The 13,685-nt window shown below is 40.5% G+C and overlaps 1 protein-coding gene across 1 annotated transcript in view; it reads right to left on the minus strand.

Moving 5' to 3' along the window:
* SYN2 (synapsin II) overlaps positions 1 to 13,685 on the minus strand; it is a 149,851-nt gene that overhangs the window by 97,816 nt on the left and 38,350 nt on the right. The window lies entirely within an intron of this gene.

Consider the following 13,685-nt stretch of genomic DNA (forward strand, 5'->3'; position numbering starts at 1 on the left):
CTAGACTAACTTGATATGAAATAATTAATGTGGAGCAGAGTTTATCAGCAATTATTCTGCAGCATGATTGCTGTGATAAAACACAACTGAATTGAGAATTTCAACAAAAAGAGAGAAATCTGTTGATAAAAAGGAATTATTCTGACACTCTGATGTTGTTGAATAAATATGGGATCAGCCTCTCTGCATTTTCTTTGCTCAAGCCAAAGCCTAGAGCACATTCCCTGCTTTTTCCTTGCACAAGGATGAATTTGTTGCACTATTCTAAACCTGAACATCACAGAACATCACCTCAAGTGTTGAAGAAGAGCAGCTTTGTCCATTTCCAGCACTAACAAAATGCTATTGTATTACATGAAATCTGCCTCACCAATGAAACCAATATCAATACATGTATTAATAATTTATTTCCACCGTGGTCCGGAAGAATTTCACCACTGGTTTCAATAGTGGATGAACAAAATTTCTTAATAATGGGATGAATACACTGCCTTGGGCAGCATTTCATAAGGAATAAGTATATTTCTTAAGGATATTTCTTAAGGATATGGATAATGGATGGTAGAAGTGTTTATACTGAAATCACACACTAAAATATTGCCCAACCATTAATTCTGTATAAACATGCAATTGGGAAGAAGAAAACAAGCAGGAAAGCATTTGGGTTTTTTGTTTGTTTGGATTTTTTTGTTGTTGTTTTTGTTTATTTGCTATATTCTTGCAATTAATACACAAGAAAGATGAAGTTTGAAGTCCATTGTTCTGTTCTAGGAGTTGCACACTCAGCTTAGTGTTACCAAATATTTTTTGCCAATAGTAAAAGTAGAAGCTAAATATAAACCTAATTTACAGAAATATCACTTGTTTATCTTTCCACATTAATTTTGGAATCCCATAAGAGGAATGTGAGCCCCACCCCTTGAAAGCTTTGGGAGTTCTGGACATGTTTTATGGGAAAACCAGGAGATTGGTGCCAGAGCAACTGGGTTTTATCTCTGATGCAGTAACAGGTGAGGTAAATGCATTGTTGGACATCACATCACACATTTAATTTAAATACAATTATCTTGGCTACCTCATAGTGAAGCTGCCTCTTGGACACTGGAAAATAAGTTTAAATACTCAGTTTCTTCAAAATTAAATTGTAACTTGGCCATCCAGAGATTAAAACTCCCCCAAAAGCTGCCCTAACAAATATCAGCAGTTGGTGCTTCTTTGAGAGAAGAAATGGAATTGGGAAGCCACAGAGAGTCCAGGACAGACCCTTCTGCCCTTTACTCCAAATTCACTGCATGTATGTGTTAGTGAGATAACCAAAATACTCATTAGCTGGTAATTAGTGAGATGCTATTACTCTAAATTCAGTCTTCCCACTGCAACATGAGGCAATCCCCAAAGAGCTAAACTCTGGCATGATTCACTTTTCAACAAATGACTTCAGCTTTGAAAATAAACAGGAGTAGTAAGGACTGAAGTTAAGCAATCTGAGGCTTGAAAACAAACCTGACATTCAATCATTTAAAAGGAATCAATTTCTTAGCAGCTTTAGCCAACAATTTTTATAAAAATGTATAATGTTCCACAGTATTCTCCAAATGCTGAGCCACAAACTGTGAGAATTTATCTTGGTATCTCCTGAAAGTTTAATGGCTTGAGCATTTCAGAACAAAATCTGAGAATTACTTAGCATGTGTTTGTTGTGCAACAGAACCCAGTTTTCACTTTATTTACTCTACCTAGGAAATTCAGCCGTGCCCTGCTTGAATTATTCCCCATTTTCCACAAAAGAAAGAGACAATGCTATCATAAAGACATTCATTAGAAACTAAATTATTTTTTTAAGAGAGGGGACACGGAGATTGTAATCATTTGGTGTTATTGATTTGCAGGACTCCACTCAATTGTAGTTTAAAATTCCTGCTAAGCCTCATTACTCTTGGCACAGAGTGTGGAATGGCTGTGACCAAAGCTCTCAGAGCCTGAGTGAAATTAAAAACAAACATCCCCCAAATCAGGTAACATTGCTGATGATATTTTGCATTGTAGGTAAAGAAGAAAAGGAAATAAATCATCCATCTGTAACTCCAGCACTGCTTCCCAAAGCCCACAGAGAGCTGTGGAAGGGATGCTGCCCACTGAGTCACTTCCATGGCCTCTTACAGTCACAGTCTGCTCAAAATACCTGAAATATTGATGCATTTCTTGTCCACAATTCATATTTAAAATTAAACCACCAGAGAATATGCAGTTGCCATAGAGGCAGCCTGACATGAGCTCACTCCACTCCCTGAACTTTGGTGAGGACAAGGAGTGAAGCAGAGTCATTAAAGGTGTTTCAAATATATATAAAAATCTGATTTATTTCCCTATTCAGCTACACAGCATCTACCTACAGTTCCACAGTATCTGACTATGCCATGAGACCAACCTGGTTTAATATGTTACATGTAAATATACATATATATATATATATATATATATATATATGTGTCTGTGTGTGTATGTTTATAAACACAGAAAATATCCCAAATAACTAGTTCACTGGAATTATCACTGAACTGCATGTAAAGATGCAAATGGCACAAACCCAGCCAGAATTCCAAGTGTCTCAGTGACAGACCAGAAAAAGCTGAAGAGAAACCCAATCTTGTATTCAAGTTAAGATTTCAAGTTGAGCCCAGTCTTCAAGTTCAAATGAGATTAGAAATAATTTTTTCTTTAATTCAATTATAAAAGAGTTTTGTAAATACAAGAAGACCATAAGGTGCTGTTTACAAAAACAAGTGTGTGATGAGATCTGTAGAGAATTTTCATTTTATGTGAGTTAAACCACAACCCACAGAAACCAGGGGGGATTTCTCTGTCAGCATCCATGTGCTCTACAGCTGACAGTACCAACATTTGCTGTGCTGCCTTCCCAGTTAGCCAAGCTCATAATTTGGATAGTTCATCTCTGATGAGGTCATCATGCTTAAATAGAAATTATCCAGAATATTGTAAACACAAGACTTTATTTTATTTACTTGTTCCACATTTCTGCAAAAACAGATTGATATCAAACAACAACAACAAAAAATCCTACTTAAAACCTGACTCTGAAAGACCTAAATGCTCCTCAGATTCTGGAGAGACCTGTCTGGATTTAAAACACATCCTTTGTGTTTCTGCAGGGTGCAGTCCCACTCTTGGCTCCTGACCCAGGGTTTCATTCTCACATAGAACAGTGATGCTTTCTCAAGGTGTTTCTTCATACAGAAATTGCCCATTTTACAGAGGACCTGGGGCACAGCCACCCCACATCTCAAACTGAGCAGGGCAGGAGAGCACTGCAGGAATCACTGCTCCTCTTCTGCAAGGATTCCCTGCTCTCACTTCTGCAGCTTGGAGCAAAGAACTTAAAAACTTGCTTAAAACCCTCATCCTCCTCCCCACTCCCTTCACCAGGAATGACCAAACTCTTGAAAAACCACAGAGAGCATTTCTCAGTGGAGGATTTCCCTGCACAAAGAGATTCAGCTCTAAAAACTTATTCAAAAATAACCCATAGGCTAGCTAGAAATAAAGAGCATAATTTTATAAAGCAGCAATTATTCCATCTCCCTGTCTGGGCTGCACACAGCTCTTGCTAGAAAGGTGGGGGTTTTGTCACAACAAATTTATGTGTGGCACCTTCAGAGGCTTCCACAACCTCCAACTCAAACCCTTTTTTTATTCTCCTAATTTATTGGCAGCCCTTTCTATTTTAACAAGTTCTCCCATCCCTTGGCATGTATCTGATCCCCTCTGCTCTGATAATTTAAACCCAGCAGAGCCATTTTATTGTTCCCAGCCCAAGAAGCATCTTTGGTGCTTTAATTTGGAGGGTGTCTGTTTGTCCCTCTGCTCTGTGCTTGAGCAGTGTTTCCACTGGGGATGTGATGCAGAGGGAAGTGCCTCCTACTCCTGAATGTCTCTGTTGAAGTGAAATTTTCTGGGTCTTTTAAACAGCATGCTCCACTGAAAATGCCTCATTTTCTGCCCACTCAAGGTGAAACAAGTCCTCTTTCATGCCCAAACACCAGTCTGCCTTGCTGGTAATGTCTCAAAATCCCCCACTCCCCATTATGTAATATTTACCATCAGCCCATTACTCCTCTGCAGGATTCATGGTCACAATGTCACTTCTGTGAGCTCCTTTTTTTGCAAATTGGATGAGAAATTAGAGTATATTTAAATGTTCACTCCCTCCTCAGCAGAAGACCCAATAGGTGATGCAACATATTCTAACCCTTCCCAAATCTGCTAGACTCATTAGGACTGCTACACTTTCCCAGGGCTGGAGTCATAAAAATATTTTGTACTCATGAGATGAACAGAAAGTTCCAACTTTTCTACAGGAAAACATGGCCAGACAAATTATGAAATATTGCTGCTCTGAATCCAGCTTTTAATGGTGCTTGGTGCTCAAACTGCATCTTGTGCACCAGCTGCCCTGAATTCCTTATCTCTTACAGCAAATGTAACAGTCCAAGATAAAGTGTCTAATTTTGGCATTTCCCTACCAACTAAATAGTCCATTCTTTCTCTTTCATCTGCTGATGACCAAGATAAAGAAGTACAAACAGTTATTGAGCAATCCTGTCTAGAAAGGAAGGCACCTCATCTTGAAAAAGTGGCAAAAATGTCCCAAAGTGCAGCCCCTGGTGAATAGGTTGTGACAGAAAAAAAACCCAAACCAGCTAGAAGGATAATCAAAAGGTGTGTTAGTTTATTTTTTCTTGTTGAGGTAAAGGAAACAAAGTGAACCCAAGGGCTTTACACTGCCAGGAGGTCATTTCTAGAAACATCTGAAAAGCCAGATAAACCAGCATGGGGGGAAAGAGCCCCTGAACTGAATCCAAATCAATTTTTCATCAGAAATGCATCTGCCTTTTAATTTTTCTATTTATACTGAGTTCTCCAAGGTGTTTCAGACATCTCTAAGGAAGTTGTATGAGGTAAATTTGAATCATTTATACCTGGAGACACTACAATTTTACTTCATATATAACATGTTGGATTGTGACATTGTTTGAATTTTCACCTTTGAGGATCCTGAATTTAACACAGGAACTGCATCTTAAAAACCTCTCTGAGGTTCTGAATGAACCACTCAAAGGAAGGAAAGCAAGAGGGGGAAGATGCAAGTCACGCACTCCCACTAACATCACATTACAGGAACACTTGAAGCCCCATTTGAACAAAAAGCCCAAATAATCAGTGTAAAACAGCATTGGATGTTTCAATTTCTTTTTTCATGCAGCTGAAACTTATGATTTTATATTTCTACTCAAGACAACCACGTGCTGCCCTGGGTTTTTGGGGGTTTTTTTGAGTGGATCAATCAGAAAACCTCATCTTGGTTAAGCACCTGCACAGCTGCAGGAAGGAAAGGAGTTTGTGGCTTTTGCTGCCCTCTCCTGTAGGAAGAAATGCAGATGAGCTTGGCTAAAATCTGATTTCCAATCATTAATAAACAAATCCATGATCAAACTCTGGAGTTCCTGGCTAGAGGGACCTGCCAGGGTGTCCCAGGGAGGAGGTGGATGGAAATATTGGGAATATTTCAGTGCCTACCTGTGCTCAGGGATGGGTGAGAAGCACCCAAGGCATGAACACAACTTGTAAATGGCTTAAATCTAGCAGAAAAAGCACGTTGACAGAACAGCCAGAGCACTCCTGATGTGTTTCATGCAGCACAAGCAAAAACTGACAAGGAAATTCATCAGTGACATCCCATGGATTAAATTACTGCTAATTGCTGATGCTTTCTATGATCCTCTGCTATTTGCAAGTGAGCTAATGAATGTTTTCAAGGTGGGCTTTTTTCTCACACACACAGTTTCCATTGGTTTCATTACAGTCTCTTCTGACTCTAAATGTGGATCTGAAAACTTCCAGTGCAGTTTTTCCTCCTCAAGGGAAGGGGAATTTCATGCACTGTGCTCAGCAGAAAACAAAAAGAATTTTTCAGTTATTACAGAAGAATGAGCCTCAGAAACATGCATTTTCAGAGGAAGGTCCAGAATGCTGCCACAAAAAACTCAATTACTCCAAGATACTCAAGTTCCAATAGCAATGGGAATTACATTGTACAGATCATTCTCTGTGCAAATGGATACCAAGAAAATAGAAAATGCTTTTGCTGGTATCACCTTTTCATGGTTTTTAAGTTTCCCAAGTGTGTTAGAAAACTAAACTCACCACCTTGTAGTTTAATATTACACCTTGAAATACAATCATATAATTTTGTCTGGACTTCATATACCCATGCTTGGTTTATTGATTTCAATGTTCTCTAAAAAGCCAAATAACCAGGAGCCTGTGATTTCAGGTTTTTTCAGTTTCTCACTACAGTTCAGGGAATAACAGAATTTTCCAGTACTGCTGGTTAGTGAACTGTGCTTTCCACAACAATAAACTGGCACCTCAAGCAATGCTCCAGACATGGACATTACATCCCTTCCCAGGTGAGCCTGACCTTGGGAATGCAGATTTTAGAAATTCCTGCACAGAAACAGCCCATATAGCTCCAAGCCAGGTAAATCTGCTGGGATCTGTAACACAGAGCATATAATTACATAATTGAAGGAATCAGATCCCCAGGATTAATTCCCCCCATGCCTATAGGGGTGAGAACAGGACCTCTCTGTGTTCTTTTTTGCACACAACAGCAAAGCCTGTTCCAAAATCTCAGAGGTTTGAGTAGGGCTGATCTCTGCCTGCTCATTCCCTGGGTGAATTTCACACAGCCCTGAGCCAAGGGTGCCCAGGACATGAGCTGGAATGAACAGGACCCACCAGCCCAAATCATCCTGTGGGATTCACCCAGAGTGCTCCGGATGAACTGGTGGTCTTCCAGGAGATAAACTGGACCCAGCTCATCCTGTGGGATTCACCCACAGTCCCCAGGATGATCTGATCCCCTCAGTACACACACCCAGGGTCCCCAGGATGATCTGATCCCCCCAATACACACATCCAGGGTCCCCAGAATGATCTGATCCCCCAGCTCACACACCCATGGTCCCCAGGATGATCTGATCCCCCCAATACACACACCCAGGGTCCCCAGGATGATCTGATCCCCCCAGCTCACACACTCAGGGTCCCCAGGATGATCTGATCCCCCCAATACACACACCCAGGGTCCCCAGGATGATCTGATCCCCCCAGCTCACACACTCAGGGTCCCCAGGATGATCTGATCCCCCCAATACACACACCCAGGGTCCCCAGAATGATCTGATCCCCCTTCACACACACCCAGGGTCCCCAGGATGGTCTGATCCCCCCAGCTCACACACCCAGGGTCCCCAGGATGATCTGATCCCCCCTTCACACACACCCAGGGTCCCCAGGAGGCTCCATGGGGCTGTGGTCACCTCCCTGCTGATGGATCCTTGGTCACCCCCAGGGCTGCAGCCCCTGGACCTGCTCCATCTGGAGAAGGGGGTGGGAATGCCTTTCCCATGGAGAAGCTGCCATTTGGCAGGGTCCCCCAGAGCAGCCCTGGTTATGTAAGAGCCCAATGTGCAGTTGGTTACTGGTAAATATTTTCACTTGTGAATTTACGGCTCCGGGCAAGGACGATCCTCCCGGGGAGTAAACAAAAACAGCACTCAGAGGGAGAATGTGTTCATGATTATTCCACAGTAATCCTGCTGGGACACAAATTCAGGATGTGTTGAAAAGCTCTTGGAGCTGGAGACCCAGGGTGTCCATCCTGCAGCTTTAGGAAAGGACAGCTCAGCCTGCTCTGCTACTGCATCCACACAAATTGCTCTGTAGCTCGAGCAGGGATTGCTTCCAGGCAGCTCTCCTATCAAAATCCCACACCATGGCACTCTGCCAGTGCCTTCTCAAATCCTTCTCTTTTCCATTTGTGAGCAGGGAAGAAACTGGAGCACACAAAATGAGCAAGTAATGCCTAAGATCCTAACAGCACAATCAAAAGAAAATTCACCAGGGTTTGCAGACAGGGCCATTATTTTTTTTAAAAGCAAGTCTGTGAATCTTTCTGACTACTTTTTAAATCAGGATTTTCTATCTTTTCTCCTCTTCTTTCTCTTTAGAGGTTCTTTCTTACCCCCAGTAGTTTTTGGCTTTCTGAACCAACCCCTATTTCCCATAGCAACCAGAACACACCTGGTGAGCATTGTATTCATTAACTTCACTGCAAGTTCCTGCAGCCTGAGCTTCTCCATTCTCATTAATTACTTATCCTGTTCCATTGCCCAGAAGCTAATTAAAGAAAAAAAAAAATGGCACTGTTGAGTTACAGACAGAATCTGAAGTATTGTTATGTTGTGTTTTGAGGCTATTTTTAAGATTTCTTATTAGTGGATGTTGTTTTTTGATAACCCAGCCATAACATGCACTAACAGCGTGAAGCAAAAAGGGGCAGATTCTTTCATGAAGATTTAAGGGCAACCAAAGCCAGTCTTGGAGACTTTTAATTAAGTTTTTTGTATTTATGGGCATTTCTTCTAAATGAATTTCACATTCTCTCAGCTCAACCAGGATACTCAAGACAAAAATCCAACATTTCTTGCCATGGGTTTGTATCTCCAACCATTTCAGACATCAGTGGGGTGCTGAGGCTGCCTCTTTTCAAGGAAAGGGAAGCAAAGCAAGCCAAGATGCATTTCTGCAGTGTGTGTTTTAGGGGATCAGGGATCCCTGGAGTCAATCTGAGCTCCTGCCCCATTTCCAGGTTGAGGAAAGCAGGTCCTCTCTTACATCCAGTCCAGCACTGCCACCTGCAGGGAGCTACAGCTCTGGAAAAACACTGCAAAACCACCCAGGTTTGGAGTGCTTTCACCAATCTGTCCATCTAATTACTAATTAAAGAGTAATGATGGTTTAATTTGAAACCCAAATATTAATTGCTGTAAATAAAACCGGAGTGACCAAAGGTAATTTGAGCAGTAATTTCCTTCTATTCACCACTGCTACCTATTGAGCTCTAATTCTGCCTCTGCAAGATTTCAGAGGGAAAGGAAGGAGCTGAGGTGTTTTCTTAGCTGGACCTTAGACCAAAATTAAGCAAATGAATTTATCACAAAATGAGGCATCCCCAAGACACATGGGTACAGAGCTGGCACTGGTCAAAATCCATCTCTGGCTTTTGCTTTCACATTTTACCTCTGTTTGAGAGACTGAAAAATTCTAAAATATATGAAAAAGCCCATCCATTAATAATTATTTTGTAAAATAGTATTAGCTAGATTAGATTCCCTAAAGTTTTCTTTCTTCCATCAGAGTAAATCTCACTTTTTAAGCTATGCCAGGTGTGCAGAGCCTGGTCCCCTATTATTGAAGTGTGTCCCTGCTCTGGCTGGGACACAGCTCCTGGAAAAACTCCACATTGGACAGGGAGGAGTGGAGGGAAAGCAAAGTGGAATCTTGTGCTCAGAAATGAACACAAGACAGGGCTAGATGCCAAAAACTGAGGCAAAGAAAATGGGAGAATCCTCAGCACCAGTTTATGACGATTTTTTTTGCATCACTTATCCAAAAAAAAAAAAAAAATGGAGGAAACATGGTCACTTTTAGTCCAGTCTGTCATTAGGTATCTACACAGGCAATAAAGAATTCAGCAAAATTACCCAGTTTCAGGAGACTAAATCTTAATTTAGCCCTCAGTGACAGCCAGGACAGCAGGGGACAGTGACACGTTGACAGCTCCTCTCCATCTTCCCTTCCTAACTTTCCCTAAATTATCCCCAGCACATATTCCTTGTGGCAGGATAATGCATCTAAACCAGTCCAGAGCTCCCATTTCCAGCACCTGTGCTCAGGCAGGAGCAGATTCAGGTGTCCAGAGCTGTATTATTTCCTTGGGGATCCTGGCAGAAACCAGAGGAGCATCCCTGCCCATCCAGACACAACTCCCAGCTGGAAAAGCACCTCAGAAACACTTCCAGCCACAAATTGGGCAGTTTGCTGCTGGCAAAGAAGATAATTGGGAGGGTTTGGTGTTGACCTTGCTCTCAAAGATGCCTTTGATGACACCTGACTGCAGCCCCAGGAGGGCAGAGCAGGAGGAATGGGAATTACTGTGTCAAACCAGCAGCACACCAACCCCACACCCAAACTCTGCACCCCAAGGGCTGAGCTGGCACTGGGAGACAGGCACAGCCTCACAGCCAAGGAAGGGAAGGATTCATGCATCTTGCTGAGTTACAGCTTCTTAAAACAATCTCCAAAAGCAGCAGGTCAAGGCTTTGAAATTTCATCCTTTCCATCTTTGAGTGAATCCCCATATTTTGAGCCTCTTTCCTGACTGACAGCTTGAGGCAAGCAGGTTTTTAAGGGCTTAATTCCAGCCCACAGTGTTGTGACACTTTGATTAACCTGCAGTTCCAATATGAGGCGTGCTGAGGGCTTGTTTTGGTACTAACCCCCAATAAAAGGGCTCACAACTTTCTGTCTCATCCCTGGATTCACAGCTTCTTCCTCCTTTTCTCCTCCTCCCTCTCACATATTTAAGAGCTGAGAGCTCGAACCCTTCTCAATCCCAATGTTTATCCAAGGTTTGCATTCCATTATCACATATATTTTATTTTTTAATTCTTCTTATTCAGTAGGCAAGCTACAGCTCTCATTTTCCTGCAAGACAATCTCAAATTATTTATCCTATTTGCCTTGGATGGAGTAGTCCTGGCAACCAAGTTTAAGCAGACTCCAAGGACTAGTGGTGTCTTGAGATGAAATTCCTCCCTCAAATCCTGCAATATGCTCCTTTCTGAGCACAGGCAGAAAACCCATTAACCTGAACAGATGGGAGGTAGTCTGTGGGCAGGCAAAATCTGTTAGAGCAAAAACTTAGAATACAAAAAAAAAAAAAAAAAAAAAATTAAAAGATCTGACTCACAGGCCTGATAAGAATCACAAGATTGGCATCAGAGATCACTAAATTTTAAGAGGAAATGTGTATTTTAAAGGAAACAGGCACATGACTCTTGATTTTTGTTGCATGCTTTTGAGTCCCCTCAAAGGAAGGATACCCTGATTTATTTGAAAGGAGAACTGGGGTCGTTATTTGTTTACAAAAGCTTCAACCCTAATTAAAAAACAACAACAAAAAGAGATGTAAATGGGCACAGTGGAACCTCCCTCAACAAACACTCCATGGTCTGCTGCTCAGCCTCCCAGCAAAGGCACAGAAAAAATACCCACAATGATGAGGATTTTTTTTTTTTTCAAACCTGCTATTCCCAGGATTTATATATTTTGCACCAAGCTTAATTGGACTCCTGATTCCCATGGAAACTCACCCCAGAATGCACAGGGCACGTGGAAAAATTGTGGAATTATGCACAGCATGATAGTGCCAGGGTGGAGAGAAGAATGCAGGAGGAGGAAGGAGCAGGGAAGGAAAGGACCAGCAGAAGAAATCAGAATGAAAAGTGATTTTTCTTGCTGGCCCAGGAACATTTGTGCTGTCAGGGGAGCAGCAGGACAGATAAGGACAGCCCCAAACTTTAAATGGCAGCAGTGGTAGGTGACCTTAAAGAAGCACAGAAAAGGATCCACAAAATCCACTTTGGTGCAGTTTGTAATTCCCCATAAATAACACAGTTCTACATCCTGTTAGCAATTCCTTCCATTTTTTTTTAATAGATACTTACATTAAAAGAATCTTTATTTATTTCTATATCTTTAGCTCAATGTAAAATATATTTATCTACTGTATGTACTTAAGCCTCTTTTATATTATAAATTTCAGATCAATAAAAACCAATTTCCATAGTTCACCATGATATAAATTTACCTTACTCTGAAAAATACCAGACTACAAAAGGAATATGCTAATGTTTCCTTTTTTTTTAATTTTTAGCATTTTATCTAACTCTAAATTTGTAAATTAAAATTAGACATGACAGGGAAATCATTGCAAAAACACAGATCATTTAACAGAACACAAAAAACCCCCTAAATTTAAAGTTTTAGAGGCACAGGGGAACAAGAATGTGGCTGTAGAAAAACTGACTCTTAGGTAAAACAATTTATTTTTCCCCACACAAATTCCTCTCTCAATTAAGAAAGAATGGGATTACTTGAAAAAAAAAATAAATAAAAAAGATTTCTCAGCTGGAAAAAAAACCCCAAAACAATACAAGGTTTTGATTAAATTATTCTGTTCCTTTATCAACACAGAGCAGAAGTTACCATGGGCCTGAGAGACTCTCAGAAGAGAAAATAAAGTTTCCCCAGCACAAAGAGCAAAATATTTAAAATATTAAAACATTTTAAAATATTCCATGCAATTCCCAATTTAAAATATTCCATGAAATTCCCATTTACACAATAGATATGTATTCCCCAAGAAAAATATTCCTGATTGCTCAAGGTCATTTGGGTAGAATGGTGGATGAAAATCTGAATGCAGGTAGTGAATATATGGACCCATAAATGCTCTTAGACTTCCCTGCTTCTGACCTGGGCACTGGAAACAGTAAATCTCAGTGGGATAATTATTATTAATATCATAATTTGATGAGAATTTAATTTACAGCAGATGAGAATGGGGAATAGAGAAAGCATTGGGGAAAACACAATCTTTTGAAATAAAATAAGAAAATGGAACAGCACTTGGCTTCATGTTCCTTCATTCTCATAACTTATTTCAAAGCTTATTTTAAAGTGTATTTTAAAGCTTCACATGTCCCAATAAAACAGCAGTTTTTCATTTTTTATTATTGTGCTGCTCTCAGCTCTCTTTCCCTGAGTTTATAATCATAAATTTTATATTGTGAAGTTTATATTGTTCACCTTGTGTGGGACAAGGTGGGTTCTGTGCTCAGAGCCTCCCTCTCTCTACAAAGCAAAATGCCACCAAAATTTATTCCCTGCACATTCCAAGCATCCTTCAGACCCCAGTGGCTTCAAAACCAGAATATTAGATGAGTATTTAGCTATGATTTACCAGTCTTTTATAATGCCAGCATCATCTTCCAAAATGTCATCACCCTTTGCTTCAACCTGGAATCTAAAGACACAATTATTTCATAAGCAAATATCTTTATTATGGTAGAAAATAGAATGAAAGCCCCTAAATCTGCTTGAGATGAAAATTATCAGCCCCAACCCTCAAATGCTTTACAGAATTCACATGGCAAGGCTTTCCCAAGGATGTAAAGCTCCAAGCTGGGAAGGTCTCCCTGCTTTTGGAGAAGTCCTTTGGCATGTGATTTCACAATTATGGCCAGAGCTAAATCTGCTTTAATCAGAAAAACATCAGCACAGGTGGCACTGTAGAAAACCTTACAGAGAGAAAAAAAAAAACAAAAAACAAACAAACAAAAAAAACCAAACCAAAAAAACCCAAAAAAACAAAACCAAAAAAACCCCAAACCCTAAAGTATTCTTTCCCACAATACAGAAAGGTTTTAAAGGGATTTAAGACCAACATTTACTAAATGATGGCCTTCCAGATTTGGGAGGGGATGTGGATTTGTATGTCCTGACAAATTTTAATTTATTCATTACAGAGCGAATGGCCAAGGCACAGGGCTGGCACATTTCCTGCCAAGCCAAGGTGCTGCAGAACTCTGTGAGTGCTCTGAGAGGTTTTAGAAGGGAGAATTAAAAAGCTAAATTAAAACTTAAAAGGGGGAGTTAGTTAAATTAAATGAATATTCAGAATTTAACGAAAATGG

The sequence above is a fragment of the Erithacus rubecula genome (genome assembly GCF_903797595.1).
Source record: "Erithacus rubecula genome assembly, chromosome: 13".
In the NCBI taxonomy this organism is placed as follows: domain Eukaryota; kingdom Metazoa; phylum Chordata; class Aves; order Passeriformes; family Muscicapidae; genus Erithacus; species Erithacus rubecula.